The sequence below is a fragment of the Pygocentrus nattereri genome, chromosome 9, assembly GCF_015220715.1.
Source record: "Pygocentrus nattereri isolate fPygNat1 chromosome 9, fPygNat1.pri, whole genome shotgun sequence".
Taxonomy (NCBI): domain Eukaryota; kingdom Metazoa; phylum Chordata; class Actinopteri; order Characiformes; family Serrasalmidae; genus Pygocentrus; species Pygocentrus nattereri.
In genome coordinates, this window is record NC_051219.1 from 3,822,418 (window position 1) to 3,842,391 (window position 19,974).

A 19,974-nucleotide genomic window follows, 5' to 3' on the forward strand; every position below is an offset into this window, starting at 1 on the left:
CAAACGCGCTTCATAGTTTTTTGGCCCAGAAACTAAATACACTCTTCCTGAAGCTTCACTCGTCCACTTGTGAGCGACTGGTGTAAATTGCATAGCATGAAAATTCAGCTTAATTTACCAGTGTATAGTTACCACTATAAAACAAGCTCACGTCAGTCCAATGGGTTGATATTTCATATTGAGTGAGACATTGTTGCGTATTGCAGGGTAGAACAGTCAAGCATTGCTATGTGTGTAAATAGGTGAGTATAGGGAAGAATTTGTGCCACATTACAGTGAAAACTACAGAGAAAAGCATGAAATGCGATGCTTTTCTGTGGTGACGCGCAGAATTTCTGCCAAAATGAAAAGCAAAACCTTTATTATATTATCAGAGCTTTTTATTTACGTTTGATTTCACAAAATGCTGAATTGGTGTCTGAATTGAATACAGTCCACCTTGACGTGTGATCAATACAGGACAAGATCAGAGGAGAAAGAGTCAATAAAGACACGATGATAACAGCATATCTAGAACCTGAACTCTTCTACAGTTCACTACAGTTCACTGTCTACAGTTCACTACAGTGCAGCAGTGATGCACATGAAGAAGAACTCACACAGTCGTGTGGACTCACCTGAAGATTCCTGCAGCACAGAGTAGAGCAGAAACACACAGAGCCACATCTTTACTGAGAGAACGCCGCTGTTCATCTCTCTCTCTCTCTGGTTTAGGAGTGTCCACTCTAAGAGAGAGAGAAGTGACACAGACATTTTTAGTCTCCAGCCTACTGACCACATCCTGAGAAAACCTCTGCTTCTTTTTCTGCTGAGAGGCTGAAATAAAGAATCTGCTCATCATAATACAAAGTTATCCAGCAGATGTTATGAGCTGTCATGATAGATTATGTCTAATAATATAACAAACTTTAAAATATAGTAAAATATATTCATTGTTGTAGTTTTTCTCTGAAAAGAAAGTATTTAATGTTAATGAATGTAAAACATCACTAAGTGTGCCTAAGCTCTGTTATACTATACGCTCATTGATCATTAATGAATACGTAAAATGGACTTTTCAAATTGATGATGGAGTCATAATGGTGTTCATGAATGACCCCTGAAAGCTCCATGTTCATGTAATTACTGTAAGTCTCCCTCCTTTAACTCCATATTATCTATCTATCTATCTATCTATCTATCTATCTATCTATCTATCTATCTATCTATCTATCTATGCATCTATCTATCTATCTATCTATCTATCTATCTATCTATCTATCTATCTATCTATCTATCTATCTATTCTGTTCATTTTCCTAACCTTAAGTTTGTGATATGTCGCCATCTACTGGTCCCTTTTGGAACTTCTTAATTGGACATTTTTGGATCCTACCTTATTGTGTAGGAGTTAATAAACATCTCATCACTCAAATTCCAAAGAAATTCCATTCATTAAAATTTCCATTCAGTCAAATACAGCAGAACGAGTATATTCCAAGAATCCATCAATCCATCCATCCATCATCTAAGCCGCTTCTCCGTCAGGGTCGCGGGGGGTGCTGGAGCCTATCCCAGCAGTCATCGGGCGGAAGGCAGGATGTCTTAGGACTGTGGGAGGAAACCGGAGAACCCGGAGGAAACCCACGCAGACACGGGGAGAACATGCAAACTCCCCACAGAGAGGACCCCGGTCACCCGGCCGGGGAATCGAACCCAGGCCCTCCTCGCTGCGAAGCGACAGCGCTACCCACCACGCCACCGTGCCGCCCTCTACTCCAAGTAATTTCTCTTTATTTTGTGTCCCTAATTACTGTGTAGTTACATGTTAATAATGTGTGCAACAATAATGTAACTGCTGGTGATGCGTTCACTGTTACAGATGGATTACAGTTGCCCAGCTTATGTAATTATACCAGTTGATCTTATTATACAAGTGTATCTTTTACAATCAGAAAAGTCTTATTGGAAAAAAAACGTCTTTAAATAAGGTCTTATTTACCTTTTAGACTTGTGTAATTACATAAGATAATATATGTTATTATAACGACATGTGCTGTTGCACTTGTGAGTAAAATACATGTGTATTTGCAGAAGCTGTCCTCACCATCACTCGGGGCTGAAGTGACAAAGCTGAAAAAAGCCTGCTGTGAAAGAGTACATTTATGGGCGGAGCTTGGATGGGTCCGTTTTGGCTTCGTGTCAAGTCTGTTTACGTCAGTATTTCTCAGAAAGACTAAAGGACTGAAGCCACACCCTTAATGTAACTATACCACATTATCATGATTCAGCATTTCTCTGCCAAAACATTCAGTACAGTTACTGCTGAACCTTAAGCAGCCCAGGAGATAGAATGAGGAGTAATGTTGGTGGAACAGACTGTAGTGAAATATGTGAAGGTTTGGATGATGTTTTGTTGACACGGACATGTTACTGGTATAGAGAATTCCACATGAGAAGAACGAGACATAACAACGAGTTTAAGGAAAGTAATGAAAGTGAATATATTGTCTGATCAACAACCACATACAAATAAAAATACATTGCAAACAAATAGTTACAGTTGTGTTCAAGACCTCTTCAGTGGTATAAGGCTGTACTCTGGGCACATAAACAATAAAGAATCATCAATTTCCTTTATAATGTCATTAACTGATGAGCAGGAAAACCTGTGGTGTCATTTTTAGTACAATTATACACGTGGACCATAGTGGCTGGACATGTTCTCACCACTTCACCTCATCTTCCTCTTGAAGCGTTTCCAGCATTACAAGTAGAGTACTACTGAAACGTTCCATGGGACTTCCACATGGTAAGGAGTTGTTCTTATCTTCTTTAGTACTAACAAAAAATATTACAGCAGACTCATAATCATGACCTTGGTCACTATGAAGATGCTCAGGTGTGGCGTAATGCACAAAGAAGTTACTCCACAGTATTTTGCCAACTGTCTTTGCTTTCTGATGGAACTGCAATGACATATATTGAGACCTCAGAATAAGGCAGTTCACCAGCATTGAAGATGTCGATGACACAGCTGATAATCAGATCATTTGCCTGCTCTTCAGCCCGGTCTTGCTGTGACATTCTAGGAAGAGTGGTTGAGCCAGGGAGTAAATCAGTAGATAGATTCATCTGGGATGACATTGACTTTGATGGCTAAGTATTCAAGAGTGGCAGGTAGGTTGAAGTCTTCTTCAGGGTAGGTACGTCGAGAAACCTGGTGTTTTTGACATCTGTTACAGTCCACTTTAATGCTAGAAACTCCAGCTTATGTGTTGGTAACATTTGTCACGTTTGGACAGTCTTCTGCGCACGCATGCAGTTACCCACATGTGACCATCTTGCTCTTTGTACAGGGCTGCACCAAGGCCTTGGAGTCCATGACAGAAAACCACTTAAATCCAGTTGGTGCTAAAAATGTCTCTTCCATGTTAGGAAGCGCGTATTAGAGTGTTAAGCTTTCTGTAATCAACGCAGAGCCGTAGCGCCTAGCCACAAGGCTATGGGTCGGATCTGGATGTTATCGCTGGCTGTTCGCAGTAAACAGGTCGTATAAGATAAACATGTAAGCGAATGGTGTACAATTGAGAATAATGCTGACTAATGCTTACTGCCATGAAAGGAACGTAAGGGCGGGGGAATGACAGAAGGGTATAAGAAGCACAACACACAGCTAGAGAAGGATATAGGAAAGATATAGGAAAGATATAGGAAAGGGAGAGAGAATCCATTTTTTTGTCATGTTCACTTTTTAATAAACTTGTTACTCACTTTGATAGAGACTCAGAGGCTCAAATTCATTTTTTTGTCACAATTTTCCACCACAAACACCACAAAAAGGAACTTTGGGATTCATGGATGGTGTTTGCATTGCAAAGTTCTTTAGGGTGAAGTCTGACTGCTTCAAAAAGGGAATGATGGAAGGGACTTGCCTTCTGTTAAAAGCAGTGGAATCCGAAATATGATTTCTGTGCTTAATCACTGTGTTTTGATCATAGTCAAGATCTCAAACAGGAAAGACTTCAGGAATCTGAAAAATCTAATGTCCTCTTGTTCTCAGAGTTTAAAGGTCAGACTGCATTGCATCCAACAGGCACAGATAGTGGGGAAACTAAGGACTCATCCTCCATACCAGAACTAGTTTTCAGTGGGGAAATAGATGAAGCAATGTAAAGCTCAGCTAACCAGTAGTTGGCAGGAAGGTGGATATCATGAGCCGCCTCATTCTTGACAAACCTTGAATTGTGTTCTTCTTGGACTTGTGAGAACATAAAAGCCTGATGCCTGGGACCACTTAAACAGGTGGAATAAGGTGTCCTCCTGCTTGCTTGGGTTAAAAACCTACAGCAACGTTAACCCTTTGTGGATAAGACTGGACACTCCTGGTCTACACTTTAATAGAATTATTTTAATTATCTGGCAAGACTCAACTGTTGCAGATATACTCCGGTTGACTTTTATTTGGATGTAGGCTCTAGCAAGCGGAATCTGATTGGTTGGTGTTGGGGGTAAGATTCTGGTAGACTGAATCAAATTGGTTGGTCTTGGGGTTTAGGAACTGAATCTGACTAGTTGGATTTAAGTTCTGGCAGGCTGAATCTGATTGGTTGGTGTTGGGGTTTAGCCTCTGATAGACCAATTCTGATTGGTTGGTTTTGGGTTCAGGCTCTGGTAGACTGAATCTGATTGGTTTATGTTGGGGATTAAGCTCTGATAGACTGAATCTTTTTATTTGGTTTTGGGGTCCAGGCTCTGGTAGACAGAATCTGATTGGTTGGTGTTTGGGTTTAGGCTCTGGTAGACTGAATCTGATTGGTTTATGTTGGGGATTAAGCTCTGGTAGACTGAATCTTTTTATTTGGTTTTGGGGTCCAGGCTCTGGTAGACAGAATCTGATTGGTTGGTGTTTGGGTTTAGGCTCTGGTAGACTGAATCTGATTGGGTGGTGTTGGAGTTTAAGCTCTGGTAGACTGAATCTGATTGGTTGGTGTTGGGGTTCAGGCTCTGGTAGACTGGACCCATGCTGATGTTCTGTTTTTCAAGAGGATCTTCATAATCACCATTGGCCTGCAACCAAAGTAACATACACAGGAGAAAATAACTCGCACTTTAGTCATCACATCACATTCATTCATTCATGCAGAATAATTCCTAATGTGCCCATGACTTGTTTGCTAAATTTCCTATGGGATCAATAAAGTATCTATCTATCTATCTATCTATCTATCTATCTATCTATCTATCTATCTATCTATCTATCTATCTATCTATCTATCTATCTATGGCATCAAGACTTCCCAACTCTGACTCTGAATGTCTACTGCTTTGGAGATTTAATGTTAACCACATCTGGCTCTTGGCCTTATAGAATGCTACTGATTTAAGCTGTTACAGTTTAAAACAGTTCATCATTGGTTATAATGGGAAGCAGTTTTAAGACTTTGTTTTTCACTCACTTTGTTCTGTGATCTTCTCTCAGTGTTTGTAGATACAGACCCTGCAAAACAATTCAAGACGGTAATCAAAAAGCTGTTTTCTACAAGACTGGTAGATTTAATTTGGAATAGAGGAAATCTTTCATAACTTAGATGTAATTTATGTTCTTATTAAAGTATTACATTCATACCAAATCTACTTTAATGAGCACAGTTTTCCAGGTCTGAAATAGAGCCTGAACTTGGACTGATACATACAGTAATCATGAACTGTGTCTATGGTTGTGTGTTAAGTACCTCGTGTCCTGTTGTGGATCAGTTTGTAGATCAGTGCTGATTCTCCAATCACTACAATCAGCAGCAGAGCCACGCAGACGCTCAACGTGATGAGCAAACCTGAGCAATCTGTAGAAAAGCGAAAGAGATGAAACATAACGGTTACATTAAGAACACATTCAAAGCACTTTCAGGAAGACAAAGAATAAAAGCAGACTTCAGAAAAATCTACAACACACACATGAAAAATGGTAAAACTTCACGTTAAGGTCCTTCAGTGACATAGTAACAATGCACCAATGACTGGATGAATATAGCAATTATCAGATATGAATGTGTTCTGCTTTATTACAAATGAAGGAACATGAGAAAGAATTGGTTGGTTCTGCAAAGTTCACATCAGATAAAATACATTTACTGAATGAACAGACAGATTAAATAAAACTGTAACTAAAATTCATTAATACAGTTACTAAGATGAACTAATATAGTGACTAAGGCTACGTATATTTATTTGGGCAATGCTCTTATCCAGAGTGACTTACAATTTGGTCTTATTTAACAGGCATTAGGAGTTAAACTTAAAATAGTTAAAGGTTGATATTACAGTTAACATGTAAGTTAATCTGAGTTACTCTGTTAATCGTTGTTACTATATTGCTTAGTCTTGTTTACTTTATTAGTTAATATTAGTTCTATTAATATTATGTCTGTTCATTCTGTAAATGTATTTTATCTGATGTGAACTCCTGCAGGAACAACCAATTCCTTCCCATGTTCCTTCATTAGTAATAAAGCCTTAGACATTATTCATTACTGTTAAATGCTATATTCATTAATGAGTTGTTGGTGCATTGTTACTGGGTTACCAAGGAACCTTAATGTAAAGTTATCCAAAATGTACATGCACTCACACACACATCACATTTTAAAATGCTTTGAAAAGTCTATATTGCTGTGTTGTAACATCTCACCAGACTGATGCGTGATTTCTGTCTTTTCTGTTGTTGGTTTCATTTAGAAAAACAGAAAAAAGAGGGGTGTGAAATACATATTTCCACATTTCCATAATATTTAAGTTAAAATAATTGTATATCACAAAGTTAAAACATTTCTGAGAATTATCAAAGCAATCTTGCCTGTAAATAAGACCATTATTATTATTATTATTATTATTATTATTATTATCAGAAAATAGCAGAAATGGTTAATATCAAACACAAACTGTTGCTGTTTTAATGTCTTTACAGTTGACAATAAGAGAACCTACCTTTAAAGCTGAGTCTGATGTTGATGGATTGCTTGTTGTTGATTGAACATCTGTATGTTCCCTGGTCTTGTTCAGTCAGGTTGGAGATCAGTAGAGAGAGATTTGCTGGAAGGTTCTTATTAAACATCTGGACTCTGCCTGTGTAGTTTGCCATCTCATTGGATACCTCAGTCCCTCCTGAGTCTCCATGCTCCCATTTCACATTAATAGGTTTGGTGTGTTGGTCAGTGCAGGAGCAGGGCAGGAGAACAGAATCTCCTGGATATTTGTGAATGTCTTTCTCCTGAGTCTCTGACAGTTTGCAGTCTGCAGGAACATAAAGCAGCACAGTGTTTCTGTTCTGTTCATTACTATTACATTGTCTGTTTTTATGTGATCGACAGTGATTGAGAAGTTTTTAACTGAAGTATCATTTTATTATTATTTTTATTATTATCTGTAAAATTAGATTTTGATCTGCAAAATTCACAGATCTAGTATTACAGATTTCAACGCTGGCCAAGTTAGCTTCTTTTAATGATCTAATTGGCCAGTGACCTAAGAGCTTTACACATTGAAAATGTTGCAAAAACCAGTCAAAATATCAAATAGATTTTTTGCTACTCTAAATCATGAGTGGCTGAATGTAACTGCACTGCCAAGGAAGTGTTGTTAAGGATGTGACTAAGAAGGCAAAGTTAGCTTGGCTGTATCACTAACAAGGCTAGCTACCTTAGTTAATGTTAACTTGGTCCAAAACAATGAAAATATATTTTTCTGACAAATAACCTACTGGCACACTGAGGAGAAAAAACCTCATCAGCATTCAACCCGATGTTTGGTAGCTCTGTTAGCTTATCAGCTCATCTGAAGAGGCAGCCTCAGTAACTATTCCAACATGACAACCTACCTCATTTCCCTGTTTTTTTATTTATTTATTGCACTCTATTCAGTGTTGACAATCATCCATTTAAATATCACACATCAGGCCAACATACATGAGATTTTAAGTCCACAGGGGGGTCCAAAGTTTCCAGAATTTATCCATTTGGTGACGTAGATCGTAGGTCAGTTTTTCCAGAGGAAGCAGAGTTGTAGCTTGGGAAAGCCACTGTTCAACAGATGGTGGAGAGGGGCCGGCCCATCGAATTAGGATACATTTTTTTGCCAGAAATGAAAACATTAGAAACAAAAATTTGCTATCAGTATCAAAAATACGCTCCGCTCCTGTTCCCGAAAGAGACAGGGCAAGGGACTTCTACCGTCATATGTACTCTTTTCCAGAAAATGCCAATTTTTTTACACTGCCAAAAAGCATGAAAAACATTTCCTTTTTTAGTTACCATTTAAAAGTTAGATCTGTCTGGAAGCATCTTCTACAAGGTGTAAAGTATATCCTATTCTTAAATTTAAAATGAAGATTGTGAACACCAGAACAATGGGGACACAGATCTTTACAAATATTGCACCAGTCCTCTTCTGTGATTGGTTGGCCTAAGTCCTTCTCCCAAACTCCTCTCAGACTGTCTGATGATGGTTTAACATGCTTTAGCAAAATGCCATGGATTAGTGAAATCAACCCTCTAGCCTGGTCTTTCTTAACTAGCAACCCTTCAAGGTCGGTTAATTCCTTTCTTAATCTCCCATCCTTAATGGCTGAGGTGACCAGGTGATGAACCTGAAGATATTTGAAAAAGTCTGACCTGGGTAACTCGTATTCTTCTTGCAGTTGTGTGAACAATTTGAGTAAACTACCAGAAAACATGTTACAAATGTCCAGAGTTATTCAGCTCAGAAGGTAAATCTGGGTTGTGGGCCAGGGGGCACAATGGTGAAAGACGGTAAGCAATCAGGAGGAATAGGGCTACATGCTTCAATTTCCATAGAGACCCAGCGAGAGTCCAGCCCATTTGTACACCAGCTCATCATATGCTTAATTTGAGATGAATATAATATGCTATAAAATTGCGTATTAGGCACACAAGCATCCCCTTCCTCCTTCGCTCTCATATCTCTGGAGAATTTATGTCTTGGCCTTTTATTATTCCATACAAATTTTGAAAAAAGAATTCTCTCAATCGTTGAAGAGCATTGTGCATGAATTGCAAGGGATTGACTGAAATAAATAAAGTAAGCGAGGGAGGATATTCATTCTTATAACATTCACCCTGCCAAATAAGGAAAAAGGAAGAAAGTTCCATAATTTAAGATCACGTTTTATATTATGGATAAGTGGAAAATGATTTTTTTCAATAAGATTATTGTGGTCTGAACTAATATGAGTACGTAAGTATTTAAAACCCTCTAGTGCTAATTGAAAGGGGGATGTGTCACACCTTGGGCGTGAAGAAGCGAACACTAAGTTTTACATTAGTGATATGAACTTCCTGTTTGTGGCACATTAGTTTATGGGAGGGGGAAAACTTTTCAAGATGGGTGGTGACCATGGAGGCCATTTTGAAGTTTTTTTCAATGGGAAGAGTGTCATGTGTCCCATCAAACTTACTGAGAATTTCACAAGGAAAAAAAATGTGCTTGGTTTTAATGTAACTTTATTCTTTCATGAGTTTCCAATCCACTTTCCCTGAGTTTTTCCAGCAAAATGGTGCACCACCACATTATGGATGTCAGGTCCGAGCATTCCTAGATGAACAGTTTCCTGGAAAGTGGATTGGTCGTCGTGGGCTAAACTAAAGCTTGATCCAAAATGGCCAACTTCAAAATGATCGCCATGGTCACCACCCCTCTTGAAAAGTTTTCCCCCTCCCATAAACTAATGTGCCACAAACAGGAAGTTCACATCACCAACCATTGCCATTTTATTTGGGTGTATCCATATAAATGGCCCACTCTGTATTTCTACTGTAATAAATCATTATGATTAAAGAAACAAACTAAACACTGACATCTACTTTTTAACTGCAACCTTTGATAAAGCACTCAAGAGCATAACTAAATACATTTAATATGAATCAGAGCCTAAATAAAGTCTAAATATACTTAAACTGTCATAAGTTGTAACACAATAATATGTTTAGTATACATTACAGTGTGTTTATGTTAGACAGATATATTAAATACACTTTTGAAATGTAAACTTTAATGCAAAGTCTTTTTGTGGTCACTGCTTGGAACATAGTTGCAGCTGCCTCGAGCTGTTAGGAACTGATGTGTTGATCTTCATTAGTGATGCATGATAACAGCAGCAATGCTGTACAATGTGAACTAAACAGGGCTCAAGATTTATTTGCATGCTGTATCATGACTTCCATAAATAAAGACGTATGGAGGGCTCAGTTCAAGCCTCTGACCAAATTAAAACCTATTTATCAATTCTGATCCAGGCATAACACAGCAGGTGAGCATATCACACAGTAAAATCTGTAAACTGTCATTTTTAATAGAAACAGTGTTTCTGTAGTAATACAGTAAGTTTAAATTCAGCAGTTTACCTTTAACAGTGAGGCTGAAGTTCCTGTACTGATTCTGGTTTATCCAGCATGTATAAGTTCCTCCATCCTCTTCAGTCAGGTCTGAGATCAGTACAGAGAGATTTCCTGGAGAGCTCTGATCAAACGTCTGAACTCGGCCGCTGTAGCGCTGAAGGAGATCTTCATGGTTTGGTGTTCTCCACTGAACTCTCACAGGTCTGTCCTGCTGGTCAGTGCAGGTGCAGGACAGAAGAACAGACTCTCCTGAGGATCTACTGACTGGAACAGTCTGTTTATTCTCTGACAGAGCACAGCCTAAAACAACAACAACAAAAATAACAACATACACTCTTTAACTGACCATAAACACTTAATAATAATAATAATAATAATAATCGTCATCATCATTATTATATATTATATGCATTGGGTATTTTTACATAAACAGTCAATTATATATGAATTGCATTTGAAGAGCTTCATTCCAACAATTCTAATATAGCAAGTTTTGTAAAAGAATAACAGATGTGCACATTTTATTTCACTCATTAAAGGAGATATTAATCATAACACAGCACTGATATTTCCTATATGCATAAAACTCACAACAACTTATATGAGGAAAAAAAAGAAAATTCTTCAAAGCATTCTTTATGCATTTGGCAATATTTTGCATTATATTGTATTTATAATACTATTATATATTATATAATATTGTATTTATATTATAGGAAAATATTGCATATAGTTTGTCTGAAATGTAAAAAGATATTTGAAGGTTTTTCTGAGGAAACGGCGTCTTTTCCTCCATCTGATTAAAATGAAAATATCAGCTTTTCACTCAAAACCACTTCACATTCCACAGCTCCAGCTACTGTTACTGTTCTCTTCAGTCTTACAGAGAGAAGCTTCTGGAAACAGATTGGGTGCTGAGTCAGTTACGCTGGTGCAGTGCGGTCAGTACTGAAACTGTATGATGATTTGACCGACTGACCTGTGACCTCCAGCTGGACATATGGCACGTCCTTCTCGTCAGCTCTGCAGGTGTAGAGTCCAGAGTCCTCTTTAGTCAGATCTGAGATGAGGAGAGAGAAATTTCTGGAATGGTTCTGGTTGAACATCCAGACTCTGCCTCTGTAGGATTCTGTATCATTAGACACTGCAGTCTGATCTTTAGTCCATGTGACTCTGTCAGGGTTGATCCTGTGTTGGTCTGGGGGACAGGGACAGGGCAGCAGAACAGACTCTCCTGGAGATCTGGAGAACGTTCTCTCACTGTCACTCAGCACAGCACAGCCTGCAGACCCACAAATACAGACACACACATCACCACCATCTCAACACCAACAGCACAGTAACCAGTTCTCTCAGTGGTCTTTACCACTGTTACCCCCTCTGTTCACATCAGCTGGATGTGATTCTGTCACACCGTCTCTCGTTTAGTGTTATTTAATTGGCTGGTTTGATGAAGTTTATCAGTCAGGGTTCTGCTTCGTTCCTGTCATTATAATTCAGCCTCAAAGCTTTTATTGATCTAACATCACAGTAATGATGGAAGCTTGGCTACATTAAAAAACATATTTTTGTAATATTTCTGTATCAGACAGACGGGTAACACTTTACATTAAGGGTTAATTATTAACTGTTATTACTCATTATTAAAATATCAGTGCTTAGTTTATTTAATTTCATCACACTTTTCTCTCTACATAACACTGACATAACCATGCCTTAAACATGTCATGTAGCTGGTAATTACCCTCACAGATGCTATAATCATATTATATTATATCATATTATATCATGTTTATGTCACGTGATAATTTCTAAAGTCAGTTCATAAAAGATTATGTCATGTGTCATAATGACATTATTAACAGTGATGGTAACATGACACTGTTATTAGGGATGCACTGATATGGGAATTGTGGGCCGATGCCGATATTAAATATAATTCATTTTCATATCTGCTGATGATGATTCATAAACATTTACAGACTGAAGGACATTTTCAGTGAACGCTGTGGAGTTTACATTACAGAGAAATCTAATATTCGGTTCTTTAGTTACAAACGGAGTAAATTCATAAAACACAGATATTTCAGAGCAGAACAGCATCTTAAATGTTCTGTTACCATCATGAATCACTATGACAGCATGTGACACCTGCTGACATTACATGACATGTGACATGTTTACAGTCTGTTATGGGTATGTTATATTTCTCACTTTACAAGAAGACACTCAAAATGAATAGATTGATGAAGATATTAACTAGTCCTGTTTTTATCCTGAGTTTATAGTATAATAAACGGTGAAAATCTAAACCCAGAGACAGAGATCCAGACAGAGCTGCACAGTGGAGGAAAATGGAGCAGTAAATCAGTAGATTAATTAACAGATCATTAACAGGACAAACACATGAGAGCTCATCTTACTTATTAATATGTCAGATCGGCTCGTTATCGGCGTAATAAACAGCAGTTAGTTCACAGTTAACGAGTAAATGAGCTGGAACTGACGACCGAAAGCCGATCGGCTCGTTATCAGCGTAATAAGCAGCAGTTAGTTCACAGTGATCCACACAAACTGCATGAACATGTAGCTTTTGAAAAGAAAGGTTACAGAACACATGATTATTATATTAATGTATCTTCTGAAACCCAAAATACGAAATTAATCCCAGTTAATCCTCTGTTAGACTTACCTGTGGAGACTTGCAGAGTGACGGCTCTGTTATATCTCCCGTTGTTCCCACACAGATACACGCCTTCATCTTCCTCAGTGAGGTGGGAGATGATTAGAGCTACAGTTCCTGGTTTATTCTGATTCAGTATCTGAACTCTGCCTCTGTAGCGCCGATTCTGACTGCCGTCCTCTGGAAACACTGAGTGATCAGCTCTGTAGTCGCCTACTATGAACTTTTTCTTAAATCCCCACTGAACTGTCTGAGGATCAACCTTTGTTTGTTGTGTGCAGGAGCACAGCAGCTCCACAGAATCTCCTGCAGATCTGACGATAGTGTCTCCCAAACCTCGATCTACAGTGCAGCCTGCAGAAACACCACATCACCAAGAACTTACATTACACTCAGAACATATGAACACTCATGATCTCTGAACACACTGCAGGGTTTTAGCTCTGATTTCACTCTCTAGACAACTTCTCAGGGTTTGGTGTGAAATCGGCTCCTCAGAGGTTCAGCTGAAGCTGATGGTCAGAACAGACTGATCTCTTAGTCCTAGTTTTAAGCAGGATATATGTGAACGATGATGACACGTAAAGTGATTTGCCTTTTTTCATTAGACTTTTGTTTGATGATGGACATCAAACAGAACATGTTATAAAGTGCTATATTGTGTTGAGAGACAACAATCAACTCATATAACTGACACACTGATTGAGTCGCCTACAGTCACACTGAGACTCGACACCTGACTACACACTGAGCAGGAGACACAATGGTAGTTAAAAAGGAGGTCAGACAGAGAGGAGAGAGAACCAATAAAGACATGATGATAACAGCATATCTAGAACCTGAACTCTTCTACGGTTCACTACAGTGAAGCAGAGATACACATGAAGAACTCACACAGTCGTGTGGACTCACCTGAAGATTCCTGCAGCACAGAGTAGAGCAGAAACACACAGAGCCACATCTTTACTAAGAGAACAGAGCTGTTCATCTCTCTCTCTCTCTCTCTGTCTCTCTCTCTCTCTCTCTCTCTCTCTCTCTCTCTCTCTCTGTCTCTCTCTCTCTCTCTCTCTCTCTCTCTGTCTCTCTCTCTCTCTCTCTCTCTCTCTGTCTCTCTCTCTCTCTCTCTCTGTCTCTCTCTCTCTCTCTGTCTCTCTCTGTCTCTGTCTCTCTCTCTGTCTCTCTCTCTCTCTCTCTCTGTCTCTCTCTCTCTCTCTCTCTCTCTCTCTGTCTCTCTCTCTCTCTCTCTCTGTCTCTCTCTCTCTCTCTCTCTCTCTCTCTGTCTCTCTCTCTCTCTCTCTCTCTCTCTCTCTCTCTCTCTCTCTCTCTCTCTCTCTCTCTCTCTCTCTGGTTCAACAGTGTTTTTATTTTTATTCTTCAGCTCTCTGACCACATCCTGAGAAAACTTCTTCTTCTTTTTCTTCTGAGAGGCTCCAAAAAGATTTTACTCATCAAAACGTTTCTGTGAATCATCCACACTGACCAATGTACAGAAACAGCATCTGATTATTTCAATATTTAGAGAAAACTCTATAAACTTTTCTGTAAAATGAACTGGTCAATAATAGTTCAAGGTTAAACGTGTGTAAATAAATCATACTGCAGTTTAACTCCTGCAGTTACTGTGACAGATTATACCTGTTAATATAACAGTCATGTTATCATTACCTGTAATAACACATATGATAATGTTTGATGTGTTCTGTAGCATCAGAGCCGTCAAAGTGATACCTGTCTATTATAATATGATATCTATCCCACTACATACTCATTACCAGTTAACACACGTGTAATAAATGTTTAATAATGATAATGTAATTGTAACGGAGTGTTACTGCGCTGGTCATGAATGTGCTGCGGATGCTTCATGTACGTGTAGTAATTCTAAACTGTGAATAATTAAATTATATTATGAATAAAGCTCATTTCAGCAGTGCAGGTTTGATGGTATCCATCCTCCAACTGTGAGCATCTCATAACAGAAGCTCGTAATAACCACTAGCTAAATAGTGGATTGATGAGCTGGAGTTGTTATTCACTTCAGTGTAATCTGCATATTCTGTTCACTTTTCTGAGCTGCTGTGAAAGAGAACATCTGTGGGCGGAGCTTGGTTAGTCCCATTTTGGTGCTGCTCTTCATGCAGACTTTGTGTCAAAGCTGTTTATGTCAGTGTTTCTCAGAAAAACCAAATGACTGAAGCCGCATTGCTAAAGTTCCTGTATTACATCATCAGGATTCAGCCTAAGTCTGTCAGTGCATTCTCACTACAGCTGAATCTGACAGTGATACAAAGTAATGTTGTTGCAACGAACTGACAGCCTATTGAGCTGCGTCCATATGTGAAAGTTTGGGTGTCCATGTTTGGTTGATTTTCTAAGTGAAAACAAATGAACACGTCGACTACAGACAGCACACTTTAATAAATGCAGATAGACTAAGAATTAAGTAAACTAAGTCATTTTTGTTTTCCAGAGGCTCAACCAATCATAAATCTCCATCCAGACACTGACCCATTAAGTTCATAGTTGCATATTAATGATCATATAAAACATTTTACATGAAAGACAATGAAAATAAACTTGCAGGTGGCAAGTTCGTTGTAGACACAGATGCTACTGACAAGGGCATTGGTGCCATTCTCTCACAAGCACAGATGGTAATGAGAGGGTTTTGCTTATTACAGCCAGTAACTGAGCAAGCAAGGTCATGATTACTGTGTAACAAAGGAAGGGAAAGTAAAATTCTAGCTGTTGTGCTGTGGCTGCACCAGTTGTATCTATAAGGAAGGACTGTTTGGGAGGAACCACTGCTATAAATTTGCATTTGGCGGTTGCTGGTGCTGCACAGTGCATGGGGCAGGTGGTGTGGGGCACATAGTGGTGGGCCACTCTGAAGTGGCAGACATTCTACTAGCTGGGCTGCCACCTGGACACGGAGCTCTATGGGCACTGCTGTGCCTGGCGTATGGCTATGAAAGCTCTGCAATAAGTGTCACATGTTAAGTTGCAACACCTCTGCTCTGGCACCCTAATAGAGAGAGTAGACATGGATGTCCAGGGCCTTTCCTACTACCAAGGCCCGGAGCTGCTATGTGCTCGAGCCCATGGATTATTTCATTAAATTGCCTGAGGCAGACCACAATGCAGCCACAATGGCAGAGCAGCTGGTAGAGGAGTTTTTCTAACATTTTGGCATGGCAGAGGAGCTCCACAGTGACAAGGTGCACAATTTCAAATCAGCTGTCATGGCTGAGGTTTGCTGAGAGACCTGGGTGAGAGAGAGAGACAAGGACCTCAGTGCTCCCACAGTAATAGTCTCTAGGAGTGCTTCAACTCAATGCTCATTACTCACCTGATGATCATCACCTGTCCAGCAACAGCACAATATATGAAGACCAGCATTTGCACCTGGACCTTCTCGCTTGCATTGGTTCCACTGTGCAGAAGTCGACTGAGTTCACTTCCCATGTTCGGCCATCAGCTCAGGACAATCACAGAGGTGGTCTTTGAGAGCCTGTCAGGGTTGGAGGGAGCAGCAGTACTGGAGCAGATTATGCTGAAGAGCTCCACCACTGTCTTTGCCTATCAGGGTAAAGCCTGCACCAACTAGAAATGAGAATATGGTTTGTGCCTTCAAGGGCAATCACTGCTGCCAGGAGTGTGGATGTGGCCATACAACCCATTCCACAGGAAAGGGTGCTGCCCAAAGCTGCAGTCACCATGGGAGGGCCCTGGTGTGGTAAAAGAATGCCTGGGCAAGGTAGTGTATTGGGTCAGTGGACTGCTGTAGTTCAAAGGGACAGACTTGCCCTGTACTGGCCCTATGAAGAGGAAGCCATGCTGGATGAGATGGGACAGTCACCTCAGGAGCCGCACCCCAAGGAGGAGTTGGAAGTGTCCAGGGCTGAGGGTCCCAGGGACAGCAGACATTATGAGACCCCTGCCATGAAGAGACCACAGTGAGGGGGGCAATTTCAGTACAATTCAAGGACTTAGTTTGTGCAATGTGGGTTGCATGGATGACATTTGAAGGGGAGGCAATATGGAATTGTTCATGCCTGTGTTGTGTTTTAGTTTAGTTCTCCTTTCTGTAGCTTTTATTTAGCTGTTTTGCTTTGGGAATGTTCTGGGGATTTTTTAGGAGTAGTGTGTGTGTGATAGAAGACTTTGGAGACAGTTGAGGAAACCTGGCACAAGAGAGCTAGCCTAACTTGAGTTCAGGGATTGTCTCCCCTTCTGTTTCTGTGCAATGAGTTTAGTAAAAAAGCAAATTTAAACATAAATTATGGCCTCTCCTGAATCTTATTCTGAGTGTTGTCACAATGATAATAATGACAATAATAATAAGTTACATTTATATAGTGCCTCAAAGTCGGTCTACATAAAACCAACCAAGGTCAATCTGAACTGTGGGACTTTAATCCAATCAGTATCCAAACATCTTAGTGTAAGGGCTGGGGTGTAAGGATGGAGAGGTTCAGCAATGCATAAAGGGGCAAGTCCATGTATGGCTTTGAAGGTGAAGTTTAGTAGTTTGGGTTTTATATGCAAAGAGACAGGTAACCACTTCATTTTGTAGAAACTACGTGTGAGAGCATACAAAGCATTTGGTGTGAGTGAGGACCCTCATTGCTGAGTTTTGAACATATTGTAATTTAGTGAGGAGTTTAGCTCAGAGACCAGAAAGAAGTGCATTACAGTAATCTGGACAAGAACATTAAGAACCAGAATTTCTGCATTGCTGCGACTGAGCATGGAACAGAGTCTGAATTTGTTACAGAGGCAATGGCAAATGATCTTAGTAAGTAAGCTGATATAATAGTCAAACAACATAGAGGAATCAAAGATGACACCAAAAGTATCAATAGTTTCTGAGGGTTTTACATGTACTCCATCAATGTGAAAGTGCCAAGGATAGAACCTTGGAGCACACCTTGAGCAACATGAGCAGTGCAGGATTTATGTCTATTAGTGATGAACAGTTACCTTGGAGATAAAGCCAGAGAGGCCAGGTTGAGATGGTTTGGACATGTGTTGAGGAGGAATAGTGGATATATTGGGCAAAGAATGTTGGAGATGGAGCTGCCGGGTAGAAGGAGAAGAGGTAGACCTCAGAGAAGGTTTATGGATGTAGTGAAGGTTGCCATGGAGATGGTTGGTGTGAAAGTAGAGGAGGCAGTGGATAGGGCAAGATGGAGGCAGATGATCCGCTGTGGCGACCCCTAAAGGGAGCAGCCGAAAGAAGAAGAAGAAGAAGAAGAAGAAGAAGAAGAAGAAGAAGAAGTGATAAACAGTTACCAGCGAGGCAAGAATTAAACCAGGAAAGAGCTGTAGATGAGATGCCAATAGGAGAGAGATGGGCATTGGTTATGTCATGAGAGAGTGTATCAAAAGCATAGCAGAGATGTAGGAGAAGAAGATTACTAATTGCTCTAGAATCAGAGGTATATGGAAGGTCATTAACAATCCTACGGAGATCTGTCTCTGTACTATGGCATGAAATTAAACCAGACTGGAACCATTCAGACAGATTAGTTGATGCCAGATGATTGTAGCTAAGATTTGTTTCCAATAACATTTTTCAGTAGTTTAGCAGTGAAAGGAAGATTAGAGATTGGTCAGTAATTATTTAAAGTTGAATTATTTATAGTAGAATCTAAACTAGGTTTCTTCAGGAATGGCACAAATGCAGCAGTTTTATAGCTCTAATAGGACAATTCTGGACATAAGAGACACATTAATCAAGTAAGAAATGGGAGTATAGATATCTGACAATTTTTGAGTAAGGAAGCAGGTTCAGGTTTTAACTGGCAGGCTGTGAAGTTACAAGTTTGAGACACTTGATGAAGTGGCCAGAGTGAAATCAGTAAACGGATGGACACTGTGTTCAGAAAGAAACTCCTGTAGTTCAGTGTCATATAGATTTACGAGTTTATCCAAAAAAGTATAGACAATTTAAGTTTTATTATGAAAAAAAGTGGAGAAATGCCTCATGTAACTCAGCAGAGTCAGAAACATTAGATGCAGGGAGGGATAATGAGTTTGTAAACTGTGGTAAAAGTGACCGAGGCCTGTAGCTAGCATTGCTGATTATGGAAGAAATGTGGTGTGAACAGTCAGCATACATGGCAGACCTGTGTGCTAACATTTGTTCACTGTATGTAATGCAGTGAAGACTAAGGTCAGTTTTTCTAATAAAGCTACTCAAGATGGTGACCTACTGCTTTCATGGAGCAAAGGACTGAACCAAGGACAGGAATGAAAGGGCATGAACCTAGTCTTCAAGGGGGCATGAGCATCAAGAGATTTAGAGATTTTAATTGCAATTTGAGAGGATCTATTGGAGGCCATAAATTAATAGACTTAGAGGAAAAGAAGCTTGCATGGAGGTAGGAGGTGACTGAGGATCAACTGACCTGAGGCTATGATAGGATATTGTGATTTTCATCTTAGACCTAAACCTAAACTGAATTCAATAAGCAAATGATCAGAGATACCATTTAGACCAGAGTAACAAACCAAATCAACTGTGTTGTGATGAGAGTGACTAGGAAGATCTACATGCTGAGTTAAATAAAAGTGTTCCAGTACAGTTCTAAGACATCCAGCAAGAGCACCGTTTGAATTGACATGTATTTTGAAGTCACCAAATATCAGAGACACAGCAAAAATAAGAAAAAAAGAGTGAACAATTCATTAAGTTCAGTTGGTAAGTCAGGGCACAAATTTGGGATATGTTAGACTAAAACCAAACCAAAGGGGTTGGGCTATTCACTTTGTCATATATTCAAAACCATAACCAAAATTCAGAGAGGACCCCGGTCACCCGGCCGAGGAAATCGAACCATGGCCCTCCTCGCTGTGAGGCGACAGTGCTACCCACTACGCCACTGTGCCACCCCTGTT

General features: G+C 39.6%; 1 long non-coding RNA gene across 1 annotated transcript; it reads right to left on the reverse strand.

Annotated features, from left to right (window-relative positions):
* Nucleotides 1–4,785: 4,785 nt before the first annotated feature.
* On the reverse strand, nt 4,786–5,779 carry LOC119263994. Its single transcript, XR_005130688.1, has 3 exons — nt 5,715–5,779; nt 5,439–5,479; nt 4,786–5,049 (listed from the first exon to the last, which is right to left on the reverse strand). It is a non-coding gene; the product is annotated as an uncharacterized LOC119263994 (long non-coding RNA).
* Nucleotides 5,780–19,974: the final 14,195 nt, after the last annotated feature.